A 14,204-nucleotide genomic window follows, 5' to 3' on the forward strand; every position below is an offset into this window, starting at 1 on the left:
GGAATGCAAATGGAGAAACTGGGTCTTACCACCAATCGGGGCCTTTTGCTGCCACTTCTGGGAATGGATCCTCCTGATAGATGGTTGACTCTCGAGTTGGGGCATCAGAAGTGCTTCAGGAAAAAGCCTTAGTATCGTTGTGTGCTTTTGATCCGCCCGTGGGGCTGCATACATGGTGGTTGATGTGCTTTCTGAAAGAGCACAGACGCAGTTTGGATCCCGAATGAGCCAATGTGGTGCAGACCTCAGGCATGACTTCTCTGGTAGGAGGCGCATGTGAACCCGAGACCTCAGCTTGTAGTTTTTGAGCATAGGACAGCCGTGAATGGTTTGGAGAGTGGAAAGGCCTAACTGGGTCCAAAGTAGTGCGTAAGGATTGTTGCCTGTGCCTGAAGGAAGTAGAGAGTGATGAAATTCAGCAGTTTGCCAAGTGCCTTTCATAGGCGCTGGACAGGCGTTTGAGGGTCTCCTCTCCTGCACAAGTTGTGGGGTTCAGGCATTGGAGCTTCAGGGTGGGGCTGGGGCTCCTGTTGGAATCTATGTCGCGTGGGGCTCCGAGATGCCCGTGGCATTGGCCCAGAAAGGCAGGAGGTTTCCAGAGGACGTACTTTCTCAAGTTCGTCCTTCCATGCTTGGACATCCTGTGCAGGGAAGGTGTCAGGGTCAGATGGGGTTGTAGAGTTGGATGGAGATTCTAGATGGGTTTCCTGTGGCTGGAAGTGTTTCTTGGTCACCTAAGAGCCACATGGGACCTGAGCTAAGGCCGGCATGGCGCAGGCAACTGAAAAGTCTGCATTCCCTAACGAGCGTGTACTGAGGAGCAGCAGGCTGCGGAGCAGGCCAGTCATGGTTATTCTTCATGGGCATTTCTCTCTTTTGTCTCCTTGCATACGCATGGCAGGTCGTGCTTCCTCGGAAGGATGGAAAGGTTGCCGCCGGCTCCTGTGGCTGTGGAAGATGCCCAGGGAGGACGGGGAACACCCGCATGGCCGTGCCCTCTGTTTCCTGAGTGTGGCCCTTCATAGCTGACGATGGTAAGCGTCTCCTGGCCCCAAGTCACCGAGGTTGCTCCTTGCCAGGTGAGGGTCACAAGCGTGGATCGATGATGACTCCCACAAAAACATTCCTTGGAAGCTGAACAAAATGAGTGAAAACTCTATACCGTCGTTCTCATCGAAACTGAGGTCCACCACGTAGACGTAGGGGGCTGCAGTGAGTCGGGTGCGGAGGGGAAAACCTGTGGCCATTTGCCAACGGGGGCTGTGTGGGAATGGACCCTGGAAGGGAAGCCCTTTTTCAGCCGAGTTCACTTGGCGTTAGGACTCCGAGCCTGTAGTCCTCTGAGTGTCAGTCCTGATTTGGTTTCGGCATTGCATGGGTGATCCAGAGCTCAAGACGTTGAGGAAGACATTGGCCTGCCCGGGGTGATTTCCTAGTGGGAGTTCGGCAGTAGGGTTCAGGCGTACTAGGAGGTTCTGGGCCATGGCACAGGAGAGTAAGTTTCCTCCTCTTGTGGCTTGGAGACGTTTTTGCCAGGGCGAGTAGAACCATGGTGGTCTGCTGGGTGTTCCAGAGAAAATTGAGGTCCTCTTTTAGCGGAAGGCGGAGGCAGGCCCAGCGCAAAGCATGGGAGACCCTTGTTTAGTGCACAGGGGCGTGGTGTTTCCGGGAGTCTGGTGGGTTTTCTCTTTTCCTGGAAATGCTACAGTGTTGCCAGTGGTATTGCCACACAATGTTGGCAGGAGCCATGGTCCACGCGGGGAAGGAAGGGTGGGTCTCCAGAGGGACCAGTGCCTGGATGAGTAGATGGACATTTGAGGGAATGCAAATGGAGAAACTGGGTCTTACCACCAAGCGGGGCCTTTTGCTGCCACTTCTGGGAATGGATCCTCCTGATAGATGGTTGACTCTCGAGTTGGGGCATCAGAAGTGCTTCAGGAAAAAGCCTTAGTATCGTTGTGTGCTTTTGGTCCGCCCGTGGGACTGCATGCATGGTGGTTGATGTGCTTTCTGAAAGAGCACAGACGCAGTTTGGATCCCGAATGAGCCAATGTGGTGGCAGACCTCAGGCATGACTTCTCTGGTAGGAGGCGCATGTGAACCCGAGACCTCAGCTTGTAGTTTTTGAGCATAGGACAGCCGTGAATGGTTTGGGGAGTGGAAAGGCCTAACTGGGTCCAAAGTAGTGCGTAAGGATTGTTGCCTGTGCCTGAAGGAAGTAGAGAGTGATGAAATTCAGCAGTTTGCCAAGTGCCTTTCATAGGCGCTGGACAGGCGTTGAGGGTCTCCTCTCCTGCACAAGTTGTGGGGTTCAGGCATTGGAGCTTCAGGGTGGGGCTGGGGCTCCTGTTGGAATCTATGTCGCGTGGGGCTCCGAGATGCCCGTGGCATTGGCCCAGAAAGGCAGGAGGTTTCCAGAGGACGTACTTTCTCAAGTTCGTCCTTCCATGCTTGGACATCCTGTGCAGGGAAGGTGTCAGGGTCAGATGGGGTTGTAGAGTTGGATGGAGATTCTAGATGGGTTTCCTGTGGCTGGAAGTGTTTCTTGGTCACCTTAAGAGCCACATGGGACCTGAGCTAAGGCCGGCATGGCGCAGGCAACTGAAAAGTCTGCATTCCCTAACGAGCGTGTACTGAGGAGCAGCAGGCTGCGGAGCAGGCCAGTCATGGTTATTCTTCATGGGCATTTCTCTCTTTTGTCTCCTTGCATACGCATGGCAGGTCGTGCTTCCACGGAAGGATGGAAAGGTTGCCGCCGGCTCCTGTGGCTGTGGGAAGATGCCCAGGGAGGACGGGGAACACCCGCATGGCCGTGCCCTCTGTTTCCTGAGTGTGGCCCTTCATAGCTGACGATGGTAAGCGTCTCCTGGCCCCAAGTCACCGAGGTTGCTCCTTGCCAGGTGAGGGTCACAAGCGTGGATCGATGATGACTCCCACAAAAACATTCCTTGGAAGCTGAACAAAATGAGTGAAAACTCTATACCGTCGTTCTCATCGAAACTGAGGTCCACCACGTAGACGTAGGGGGCTGCAGTGAGTCGGGTGGCGGAGGGGAAAAACCTGTGGCCCTTTGCCGACGGGGGCTGTGTGGGAATGGACCCTGGAAGGGAAGGCCTTTTTCAGCCGAGTTCACTTGGCGTTAGGACTCCGAGCCTGTAGTCCTCTGAGTGTCAGTCCTGATTTGGTTTCGGCATGCATGGGTGATCCAGAGCTCAAGACGTTGAGGAAGACATTGGCCTGCCCGGGATGATTTCCTAGTGGGTGTTCGGCAGTAAGGTTCAGGCGTACTAGGAGGTTCTGGGCCATGGCCCAGGAGAGTAAGTTTCCTCCTCTTGTGGCCTGGAGACGTTTTTGCCAGGGCGAGTAGAACCATGCTGGTCTGCTGGGTGTTCCAGAGAAAGTTGAGGTCCTCTTTTAGCGGAAGGCGGAGGCAGGCCCAGCGCAAAGCATGGGAGACCCTTCTTTAGTGCACAGGGGCGTGGTGTTTCCGGGAGTCTGGTGGGTTTTCTCTTTTCCTGGAAATGCTACAGTGTTGTCAGTGGTATTGCCACACAATGTTGGCAGGAGCCATGGTCCACCCGGGGAAGGAAGGGTGTGTCTCCAGAGGGACCAGTGCCTGGATGAGTAGATGGACATTTGAGGGAATGCAAATGGAGAAACTGGGTCTTACCACCAAGCGGGGCCTTTTGCTGCCACTTCTGGGAATGGATCCTCCTGATAGATGGTTGACTCTCGAGTTGGGGCATCAGAAGTGCTTCAGGAAAAAGCCTTAGTATCGTTGTGTGCTTTTGGTCCGCCCGTGGGGCTGCATGCATGGTGGTTGATGTGCTTTCTGAAAGAGCACAGACGCAGTTTGGATCCCGAATGAGCCAATGTGGTGGCAGACCTCAGGCATGACTTCTCTGGTAGGAGGCGCTTGTGAACCCGAGACCTCAGCTTGTAGTTTTTGAGCATAGGACAGCCGTGAATGGTTTGGGGAGTGGAAAGGCCTAACTGGGTCCAAAGTAGTGCGTAAGGATTGTTGCCTGTGCCTGAAGGAAGTAGAGAGTGATGAAATTCAGCAGTTTGCCAAGTGCCTTTCATAGGCGCTGGACAGGCGTTGAGGGTCTCCTCTCCTGCACAAGTTGTGGGGTTCAGGCATTGGAGCTTCAGGGTGGGGCTGGGGCTCCTGTTGGAATCTATGTCGCGTGGGGCTCCGAGATGCCTGTGGCATTGGCCCAGAAAGGCAGGAGGTTTCCAGAGGACGTAGTTTCTCAAGTTCGTCCTTCCATGCTTGGACATCCTGTGCAGGGAAGGTGTCAGGGTCAGATGGGGTTGTAGAGTTGGATGGAGATTCTAGATGGGTTTCCTGTGGCTGGAAGTGTTTCTTGGTCACCTTAAGAGCCACATGGGACCTGAGCTAAGGCCGGCATGGCACAGGCAACTGTAAAGTCTGCATTCCCTAACGAGCGTGTACTGAGGAGCAGCAGGCTGCGGAGCAGGCCAGTCATGGTTATTCTTCATGGGCATCCCTCTCTTTTGTCTCCTTGCATACGCATGGCAGGTCGTGTTTCCACGGAAGGATGGAAAGGTTGCCGCCGGCTCCTGTGGCTGTGGGAAGATGCCCAGGGAGGACGGGGAACACCCGCATGGCCGTGCCCTCTGTTTCCTGAGTGTGGCCCTTCATAGCTGACGATGGTAAGCGTCTCCTGGCCCCAAGTCACCGAGGTTGCTCCTTGCCAGGTGAGGGTCACAAGCGTGGATCGATGATGACTCCCACAGAAACATTCCTTGGAAGCTGAACAAAATGAGTGAAAACTCTATACCGTCGTTCTCATCGAAACTGAGGTCCACCACGTATGCGTAGGGGGCTGCAGTGAGTCGGGTGGTGGAGCGGAGAAGCCTGTGGCCCTTTGCCGACGGGGGCTGTGTAGGAATGGACCCTGGAAGGGAAGGCCCTTTTCAGCCGAGTTCACTTGGCGTTAGGACTCCGAGCCTGTAGTCCTCTGAGTGTCAGTCCTGATTTGGTTTCGGCATGCATGGGTGATCCAGAGCTCAAGACGTTGAGGAAGACATTGGCCTGCCCGGGGTGATTTCCTAGTGGGTGTTCGGCAGTAGGGTTCAGGCGTACTAGGAGGTTCTGGGCCATGGCACAGGAGAGTAAGTTTCCTCCTCTTGTGGCCTGGAGACGTTTTTGCCAGGGCGAGTAGAACCATGGTGGTCTGCTGGGTGTTCCAGAGAAAATTGAGGTCCTCTTTTAGCGGAAGGCGGAGGCAGGCCTAGCGCAAAGCATGGGAGACCCTTGTTTAGTGCACAGGGGCGTGGTGTTTCCGGGAGTCTGGTGGGTTTTCTCTTTTCCTGGAAATGCTACAGTGTTGTCAGTGGTATTGCCACACAATGTTGGCAGGAGCCATGGTCCACCCGGGGAAGGAAGGGTGGGTCTCCAGAGGGACCAGTGCCTGGATGAGTAGATGGACATTTGAGGGAATGCAAATGGAGAAACTGGGTCTTACCACCAATCGGGGCCTTTTGCTGCCACTTCTGGGAATGGATCCTCCTGATAGATGGTTGACTCTCGAGTTGGGGCATCAGAAGTGCTTCAGGAAAAAGCCTTAGTATCGTTGTGTGCTTTTGATCCGCCCGTGGGGCTGCATACATGGTGGTTGATGTGCTTTCTGAAAGAGCACAGACGCAGTTTGGATCCCGAATGAGCCAATGTGGTGGCAGACCTCAGGCATGACTTCTCTGGTAGGAGGCGCATGTGAACCCGAGACCTCAGCTTGTAGTTTTTGAGCATAGGACAGCCGTGAATGGTTTGGAGAGTGGAAAGGCCTAACTGGGTCCAAAGTAGTGCGTAAGGATTGTTGCCTGTGCCTGAAGGAAGTAGACAGTGATGAAATTCAGCAGTTTGCCAAGTGCCTTTCATAGGCGCTGGACAGGCGTTGAGGGTCTCCTCTCCTGCACAAGTTGTGGGGTTCAGGCATTGGAGCTTCAGGGTGGGGCTGGGGCTCCTGTTGGAATCTATGTCGCGTGGGGCTCCGAGATGCCCGTGGCATTGGCCCAGAAAGGCAGGAGGTTTCCAGAGGACGTAGTTTCTCAAGTTCGTCCTTCCATGCTTGGACATCCTGTGCAGGGAAGGTGTCAGGGTCAGATGGGGTTGTAGAGTTGGATGGAGATTCTAGATGGGTTTCCTGTGGCTGGAAGTGTTTCTTGGTCACCTTAAGAGCCACATGGGACCTGAGCTAAGGCCGGCATGGCGCAGGCAACTGAAAAGTCTGCATTCCCTAACGAGCGTGTACTGAGGAGCAGCAGGCTGCGGAGCAGGCCAGTCATGGTTATTCTTCATGGGCATTTCTCTCTTTTGTCTCCTTGCATACGCATGGCAGGTCGTGCTTCCTCGGAAGGATGGAAAGGTTGCCGCCGGCTCCTGTGGCTGTGGGAAGATGCCCAGGGAGGACGGGGAACACCCGCATGGCCGTGCCCTCTGTTTCCTGAGTGTGGCCCTTCATAGCTGACGATGGTAAGCGTCTCCTGGCCCCAAGTCACCGAGGTTGCTCCTTGCCAGGTGAGGGTCACAAGCGTGGATCGATGATGACTCCCACAAAAACATTCCTTGGAAGCTGAACAAAATGAGTGAAAACTCTATACCGTCGTTCTCATCGAAACTGAGGTCCACCACGTAGACGTAGGGGGCTGCAGTGAGTCGGGTGGCGGAGGGGAAAAACCTGTGGCCATTTGCCAACGGGGGCTGTGTGGGAATGGACCCTGGAAGGGAAGCCCTTTTTCAGCCGAGTTCACTTGGCGTTAGGACTCCGAGCCTGTAGTCCTCTGAGTGTCAGTCCTGATTTGGTTTCGGCATTGCATGGGTGATCCAGAGCTCAAGACGTTGAGGAAGACATTGGCCTGCCCGGGGTGATTTCCTAGTGGGAGTTCGGCAGTAGGGTTCAGGCGTACTAGGACGTTCTGGGCCATGGCCCAGGAGAGTAAGTTTCCTCCTCTTTTGGCTTGGAGACGTTTTTGCCAGGGCGAGTAGAACCATGGTGGTCTGCTGGGTGTTCCAGAGAAAATTGAGGTCCTCTTTTAGCGGAAGGCGGAGGCAGGCCCAGCGCAAAGCATGGGAGACCCTTCTTTAGTGCACAGGGGCGTGGTGTTTCCGGGAGTCTGGTGGGTTTTCTCTTTTCCTGGAAATGCTACAGTGTTGCCAGTGGTATTGCCACACAATGTTGGCAGGAGCCATGGTCCACGCGGGGAAGGAAGGGTGGGTCTCCAGAGGGACCAGTGCCTGGATGAGTAGATGGACATTTGAGGGAATGCAAATGGAGAAACTGGGTCTTACCACCAAGCGGGGCCTTTTGCTGCCACTTCTGGGAATGGATCCTCCTGATAGATGGTTGACTCTCGAGTTGGGGCATCAGAAGTGCTTCAGGAAAAAGCCTTAGTATCGTTGTGTGCTTTTGGTCCGCCCGTGGGGCTGCATGCATGGTGGTTGATGTGCTTTCTGAAAGAGCACAGACGCAGTTTGGATCCCGAATGAGCCAATGTGGTGGCAGACCTCAGGCATGACTTCTCTGGTAGGAGGCGCTTGTGAACCCGAGACCTCAGCTTGTAGTTTTTGAGCATAGGACAGCCGTGAATGGTTTGGGGAGTGGAAAGGCCTAACTGGGTCCAAAGTAGTGCGTAAGGATTGTTGCCTGTGCCTGAAGGAAGTAGAGAGTGATGAAATTCAGCAGTTTGCCAAGTGCCTTTCATAGGCGCTGGACAGGCGTTGAGGGTCTCCTCTCCTGCACAAGTTGTGGGGTTCAGGCATTGGAGCTTCAGGGTGGGGCTGGGGCTCCTGTTGGAATCTATGTCGCGTGGGGCTCCGAGATGCCTGTGGCATTGGCCCAGAAAGGCAGGAGGTTTCCAGAGGACGTAGTTTCTCAAGTTCGTCCTTCCATGCTTGGACATCCTGTGCAGGGAAGGTGTCAGGGTCAGATGGGGTTGTAGAGTTGGATGGAGATTCTAGATGGGTTTCCTGTGGCTGGAAGTGTTTCTTGGTCACCTTAAGAGCCACATGGGACCTGAGCTAAGGCCGGCATGGCACAGGCAACTGAAAAGTCTGCATTCCCTAACGAGCGTGTACTGAGGAGCAGCAGGCTGCGGAGCAGGCCAGTCATGGTTATTCTTCATGGGCATCCCTCTCTTTTGTCTCCTTGCATACGCATGGCAGGTCGTGTTTCCACGGAAGGATGGAAAGGTTGCCGCCGGCTCCTGTGGCTGTGGGAAGATGCCCAGGGAGGACGGGGAACACCCGCATGGCCGTGCCCTCTGTTTCCTGAGTGTGGCCCTTCATAGCTGACGATGGTAAGCGTCTCCTGGCCCCAAGTCACCGAGGTTGCTCCTTGCCAGGTGAGGGTCACAAGCGTGGATCGATGATGACTCCCACAGAAACATTCCTTGGAAGCTGAACAAAATGAGTGAAAACTCTATACCGTCGTTCTCATCGAAACTGAGGTCCACCACGTATGCGTAGGGGGCTGCAGTGAGTCGGGTGGCGGAGCGGAGAAGCCTGTGGCCCTTTGCCGACGGGGGCTGTGTAGGAATGGACCCTGGAAGGGAAGGCCCTTTTCAGCCGAGTTCACTTGGCGTTAGGACTCCGAGCCTGTAGTCCTCTGAGTGTCAGTCCTGATTTGGTTTCGGCATGCATGGGTGATCCAGAGCTCAAGACGTTGAGGAAGACATTGGCCTGCCCGGGGTGATTTCCTAGTGGGTGTTAGGCAGTAGGGTTCAGGCGTACTAGGAGGTTCTGGGCCATGGCACAGGAGAGTAAGTTTCCTCCTCTTGTGGCCTGGAGACCTTTTTGCCAGGGCGAGTAGAACCATGGTGGTCTGCTGGGTGTTCCAGAGAAAATTGAGGTCCTCTTTTAGCGGAAGGCGGAGGCAGGCCTAGCGCAAAGCATGGGAGACCCTTGTTTAGTGCACAGGGGCGTGGTGTTTCCGGGAGTCTGGTGGGTTTTCTCTTTTCCTGGAAATGCTACAGTGTTGTCAGTGGTATTGCCACACAATGTTGGCAGGAGCCATGGTCCACCCGGGGAAGGAAGGGTGGGTCTCCAGAGGGACCAGTGCCTGGATGAGTAGATGGACATTTGAGGGAATGCAAATGGAGAAACTGGGTCTTACCACCAATCGGGGCCTTTTGCTGCCACTTCTGGGAATGGATCCTCCTGATAGATGGTTGACTCTCGAGTTGGGGCATCAGAAGTGCTTCAGGAAAAAGCCTTAGTATCGTTGTGTGCTTTTGATCCGCCCGTGGGGCTGCATACATGGTGGTTGATGTGCTTTCTGAAAGAGCACAGACGCAGTTTGGATCCCGAATGAGCCAATGTGGTGGCAGACCTCAGGCATGACTTCTCTGGTAGGAGGCGCATGTGAACCCGAGACCTCAGCTTGTAGTTTTTGAGCATAGGACAGCCGTGAATGGTTTGGAGAGTGGAAAGGCCTAACTGGGTCCAAAGTAGTGCGTAAGGATTGTTGCCTGTGCCTGAAGGAAGTAGAGAGTGATGAAATTCAGCAGTTTGCCAAGTGCCTTTCATAGGCGCTGGACAGGCGTTGAGGGTCTCCTCTCCTGCACAAGTTGTGGGGTTCAGGCATTGGAGCTTCAGGGTGGGGCTGGGGCTCCTGTTGGAATCTATGTCGCGTGGGGCTCCGAGATGCCCGTGGCATTGGCCCAGAAAGGCAGGAGGTTTCCAGAGGACGTACTTTCTCAAGTTCGTCCTTCCATGCTTGGACATCCTGTGCAGGGAAGGTGTCAGGGTCAGATGGGGTTGTAGAGTTGGATGGAGATTCTAGATGGGTTTCCTGTGGCTGGAAGTGTTTCTTGGTCACCTTAAGAGCCACATGGGACCTGAGCTAAGGCCGGCATGGCGCAGGCAACTGAAAAGTCTGCATTCCCTAACGAGCGTGTACTGAGGAGCAGCAGGCTGCGGAGCAGGCCAGTCATGGTTATTCTTCATGGGCATTTCTCTCTTTTGTCTCCTTGCATACGCATGGCAGGTCGTGCTTCCTCGGAAGGATGGAAAGGTTGCCGCCGGCTCCTGTGGCTGTGGGAAGATGCCCAGGGAGGACGGGGAACACCCGCATGGCCGTGCCCTCTGTTTCCTGAGTGTGGCCCTTCATAGCTGACGATGGTAAGCGTCTCCTGGCCCCAAGTCACCGAGGTTGCTCCTTGCCAGGTGAGGGTCACAAGCGTGGATCGATGATGACTCCCACAAAAACATTCCTTGGAAGCTGAACAAAATGAGTGAAAACTCTATACCGTCGTTCTCATCGAAACTGAGGTCCACCACGTAGACGTAGGGGGCTGCAGTGAGTCGGGTGGCGGAGGGGAAAAACCTGTGGCCATTTGCCAACGGGGGCTGTGTGGGAATGGACCCTGGAAGGGAAGCCCTTTTTCAGCCGAGTTCACTTGGCGTTAGGACTCCGAGCCTGTAGTCCTCTGAGTGTCAGTCCTGATTTGGTTTCGGCATTGCATGGGTGATCCAGAGCTCAAGACGTTGAGGAAGACATTGGCCTGCCCGGGGTGATTTCCTAGTGGGAGTTCGGCAGTAGGGTTCAGGCGTACTAGGAGGTTCTGGGCCATGGCACAGGAGAGTAAGTTTCCTCCTCTTGTGGCTTGGAGACGTTTTTGCCAGGGCGAGTAGAACCATGGTGGTCTGCTGGGTGTTCCAGAGAAAATTGAGGTCCTCTTTTAGCGGAAGGCGGAGGCAGGCCCAGCGCAAAGCATGGGAGACCCTTGTTTAGTGCACAGGGGCGTGGTGTTTCCGGGAGTCTGGTGGGTTTTCTCTTTTCCTGGAAATGCTACAGTGTTGCCAGTGGTATTGCCACACAATGTTGGCAGGAGCCATGGTCCACGCGGGGAAGGAAGGGTGGGTCTCCAGAGGGACCAGTGCCTGGATGAGTAGATGGACATTTGAGGGAATGCAAATGGAGAAACTGGGTCTTACCACCAAGCGGGGCCTTTTGCTGCCACTTCTGGGAATGGATCCTCCTGATAGATGGTTGACTCTCGAGTTGGGGCATCAGAAGTGCTTCAGGAAAAAGCCTTAGTATCGTTGTGTGCTTTTGGTCCGCCCGTGGGACTGCATGCATGGTGGTTGATGTGCTTTCTGAAAGAGCACAGACGCAGTTTGGATCCCGAATGAGCCAATGTGGTGGCAGACCTCAGGCATGACTTCTCTGGTAGGAGGCGCATGTGAACCCGAGACCTCAGCTTGTAGTTTTTGAGCATAGGACAGCCGTGAATGGTTTGGGGAGTGGAAAGGCCTAACTGGGTCCAAAGTAGTGCGTAAGGATTGTTGCCTGTGCCTGAAGGAAGTAGAGAGTGATGAAATTCAGCAGTTTGCCAAGTGCCTTTCATAGGCGCTGGACAGGCGTTGAGGGTCTCCTCTCCTGCACAAGTTGTGGGGTTCAGGCATTGGAGCTTCAGGGTGGGGCTGGGGCTCCTGTTGGAATCTATGTCGCGTGGGGCTCCGAGATGCCCGTGGCATTGGCCCAGAAAGGCAGGAGGTTTCCAGAGGACGTACTTTCTCAAGTTCGTCCTTCCATGCTTGGACATCCTGTGCAGGGAAGGTGTCAGGGTCAGATGGGGTTGTAGAGTTGGATGGAGATTCTAGATGGGTTTCCTGTGGCTGGAAGTGTTTCTTGGTCACCTTAAGAGCCACATGGGACCTGAGCTAAGGCCGGCATGGCGCAGGCAACTGAAAAGTCTGCATTCCCTAACGAGCGTGTACTGAGGAGCAGCAGGCTGCGGAGCATGCCAGTCATGGTTATTCTTCATGGGCATTTCTCTCTTTTGTCTCCTTGCATACGCATGGCAGGTCGTGCTTCCACGGAAGGATGGAAAGGTTGCCGCCGGCTCCTGTGGCTGTGGGAAGATGCCCAGGGAGGACGGGGAACACCCGCATGGCCGTGCCCTCTGTTTCCTGAGTGTGGCCCTTCATAGCTGATGATGGTAAGCGTCTCCTGGCCCCAAGTCACCGAGGTTGCTCCTTGCCAGGTGAGGGTCACAAGCGTGGATCGATGATGACTCCCACAAAAACATTCCTTGGAAGCTGAACAAAATGAGTGAAAACTCTATACCGTCGTTCTCATCGAAACTGAGGTCCACCACGTAGACGTAGGGGGCTGCAGTGAGTCGGGTGGCGGAGGGGAAAAACCTGTGGCCCTTTGCCGACGGGGGCTGTGTGGGAATGGACCCTGGAAGGGAAGGCCTTTTTCAGCCGAGTTCACTTGGCGTTAGGACTCCGAGCCTGTAGTCCTCTGAGTGTCAGTCCTGATTTGGTTTCGGCATGCATGGGTGATCCAGAGCTCAAGACGTTGAGGAAGACATTGGCCTGCCCGGGATGATTTCCTAGTGGGTGTTCGGCAGTAAGGTTCAGGCGTACTAGGAGGTTCTGGGCCATGGCCCAGGAGAGTAAGTTTCCTCCTCTTGTGGCCTGGAGACGTTTTTGCCAGGGCGAGTAGAACCATGCTGGTCTGCTGGGTGTTCCAGAGAAAGTTGAGGTCCTCTTTTAGCGGAAGGCGGAGGCAGGCCCAGCGCAAAGCATGGGAGACCCTTCTTTAGTGCACAGGGGCGTGGTGTTTCCGGGAGTCTGGTGGGTTTTCTCTTTTCCTGGAAATGCTACAGTGTTGCCAGTGGTATTGCCACACAATGTTGGCAGGAGCCATGGTCCACGCGGGGAAGGAAGGGTGGGTCTCCAGAGGGACCAGTGCCTGGATGAGTAGATGGACATTTGAGGGAATGCAAATGGAGAAACTGGGTCTTACCACCAAGCGGGGCCTTTTGCTGCCACTTCTGGGAATGGATCCTCCTGATAGATGGTTGACTCTCGAGTTGGGGCATCAGAAGTGCTTCAGGAAAAAGCCTTAGTATCTTTTTGTGCTTTTGGTCCGCCCGTGGGGCTGCATGCATGGTGGTTGATGTGCTTTCTGAAAGAGCACAGACGCAGTTTGGATCCCGAATGAGCCAATGTGGTGGCAGACCTCAGGCATGACTTCTCTGGTAGGAGGCGCATGTGAACCCGAGACCTCAGCTTGTAGTTTTTGAGCATAGGACAGCCGTGAATGGTTTGGGGACTGGAAAGGCCTAACTGGGTCCAAAGTAGTGCGTAAGGATTGTTGCCTGTGCCTGAAGGAAGTAGAGAGTGATGAAATTCAGCAGTTTGCCAAGTGCCTTTCATAGGCGCTGGACAGGCGTTGAGGGTCTCCTCTCCTGCACAAGTTGTGGGGTTCAGGCATTGGAGCTTCAGGGTGGGGCTGGGGCTCCTGTTGGAATCTATGTCGCGTGGGGCTCCGAGATGCCCGTGTCATTGGCCCAGAAAGGCAGGAGGTTTCCAGAGGACGTAGTTTCTCAAGTTCGTCCTTCCATGCTTGGACATCCTGTGCAGGGAAGGTGTCAGGGTCAGATGGGGTTGTAGAGTTGGATGGAGATTCTAGATGGGTTTCCTGTGGCTGGAAGTGTTTCTTGGTCACCTTAAGAGCCACATGGGACCTGAGCTAAGGCCGGCATGGCACAGGCAACTGAAAAGTCTGCATTCCCTAACGAGCGTGTACTGAGGAGCAGCAGGCTGCGGAGCAGGCCAGTCATGGTTATTCTTCATGGGCATCCCTCTCTTTTGTCTCCTTGCATACGCATGGCAGGTAGTGTTTCCACGGAAGGATGGAAAGGTTGCCGCCGGCTCCTGTGGCTGTGGGAAGATGCCCAGGGAGGACGGGGAACACCTGCATGCCCGTGCCCTCTGTTTCCTGAGTGTGGCCCTTCATAGCTGACAATGGTAAGCGTCTCCTGGCCCCAAGTCACCGAGGTTGCTCCTTGCCAGGTGAGGGTCACAAGCGTGGATCGATGATGACTCCCACAAAAACATTCCTTGGAAGCTGAACAAAATGAGTGAAAACTCTATACCGTCGTTCTCATCGAAACTGAGGTCCACCACGTATGCGTAGGGGGCTGCAGTGAGTCGGGTGGGGGAGCGGAGAAGCCTCTGGCCCTTTCCCGACGGGGGCTGTGTGGGAATGGACCCTGGAAGGGAAGGCCCTTTTCAGCCGAGTTCACTTGGTGTTTGGACTCCGAGCCTGTAGTCCTCTGAGTGTCAGTCCTGATTTGGTTTCGGCATGCATGGGTGATCCAGAGCTCAAGACGTTGAGGAAGACATTGGCCTGCCCGGGGTGATTTCCTAGTGGGTGTTCGGC

General features: G+C 54.8%; 8 non-coding genes across 8 annotated transcripts; all 8 read left to right on the plus strand.

The window, feature by feature from the left end:
• The first annotated feature begins 1,096 nt into the window (after positions 1 to 1,096).
• LOC139704397 (small nucleolar RNA SNORD116) lies at positions 1,097 to 1,188 on the plus strand. The gene has a single exon (XR_011706316.1). It is a non-coding gene; the product is annotated as a small nucleolar RNA SNORD116 (small nucleolar RNA).
• Positions 1,189 to 2,917: 1,729 nt separating this feature from the next.
• On the plus strand, positions 2,918 to 3,009 carry LOC139704408 (small nucleolar RNA SNORD116). Its single transcript, XR_011706327.1, has one exon. It is a non-coding gene; the product is annotated as a small nucleolar RNA SNORD116 (small nucleolar RNA).
• A 1,730-nt stretch (positions 3,010 to 4,739) lies between these two features.
• Positions 4,740 to 4,831, plus strand: LOC139704414 (small nucleolar RNA SNORD116). Its single transcript, XR_011706333.1, has one exon. It is a non-coding gene; the product is annotated as a small nucleolar RNA SNORD116 (small nucleolar RNA).
• A 1,730-nt stretch (positions 4,832 to 6,561) lies between these two features.
• Positions 6,562 to 6,653, plus strand: LOC139704416 (small nucleolar RNA SNORD116). Its single transcript, XR_011706335.1, has one exon. It is a non-coding gene; the product is annotated as a small nucleolar RNA SNORD116 (small nucleolar RNA).
• Positions 6,654 to 8,384: 1,731 nt separating this feature from the next.
• LOC139704415 (small nucleolar RNA SNORD116) lies at positions 8,385 to 8,476 on the plus strand. The gene has a single exon (XR_011706334.1). It is a non-coding gene; the product is annotated as a small nucleolar RNA SNORD116 (small nucleolar RNA).
• A 1,730-nt stretch (positions 8,477 to 10,206) lies between these two features.
• On the plus strand, positions 10,207 to 10,298 carry LOC139704417 (small nucleolar RNA SNORD116). Its single transcript, XR_011706336.1, has one exon. It is a non-coding gene; the product is annotated as a small nucleolar RNA SNORD116 (small nucleolar RNA).
• Positions 10,299 to 12,029: 1,731 nt separating this feature from the next.
• Positions 12,030 to 12,121, plus strand: LOC139704418 (small nucleolar RNA SNORD116). The gene has a single exon (XR_011706337.1). It is a non-coding gene; the product is annotated as a small nucleolar RNA SNORD116 (small nucleolar RNA).
• Positions 12,122 to 13,851: 1,730 nt separating this feature from the next.
• LOC139704398 (small nucleolar RNA SNORD116) lies at positions 13,852 to 13,943 on the plus strand. Its single transcript, XR_011706317.1, has one exon. It is a non-coding gene; the product is annotated as a small nucleolar RNA SNORD116 (small nucleolar RNA).
• The last annotated feature ends 261 nt before the right edge of the window (positions 13,944 to 14,204 follow it).

This window comes from Marmota flaviventris, unplaced genomic scaffold (assembly GCF_047511675.1).
Source record: "Marmota flaviventris isolate mMarFla1 unplaced genomic scaffold, mMarFla1.hap1 Scaffold_563, whole genome shotgun sequence".
Classification (NCBI taxonomy): Eukaryota; Metazoa; Chordata; class Mammalia; order Rodentia; family Sciuridae; genus Marmota; species Marmota flaviventris.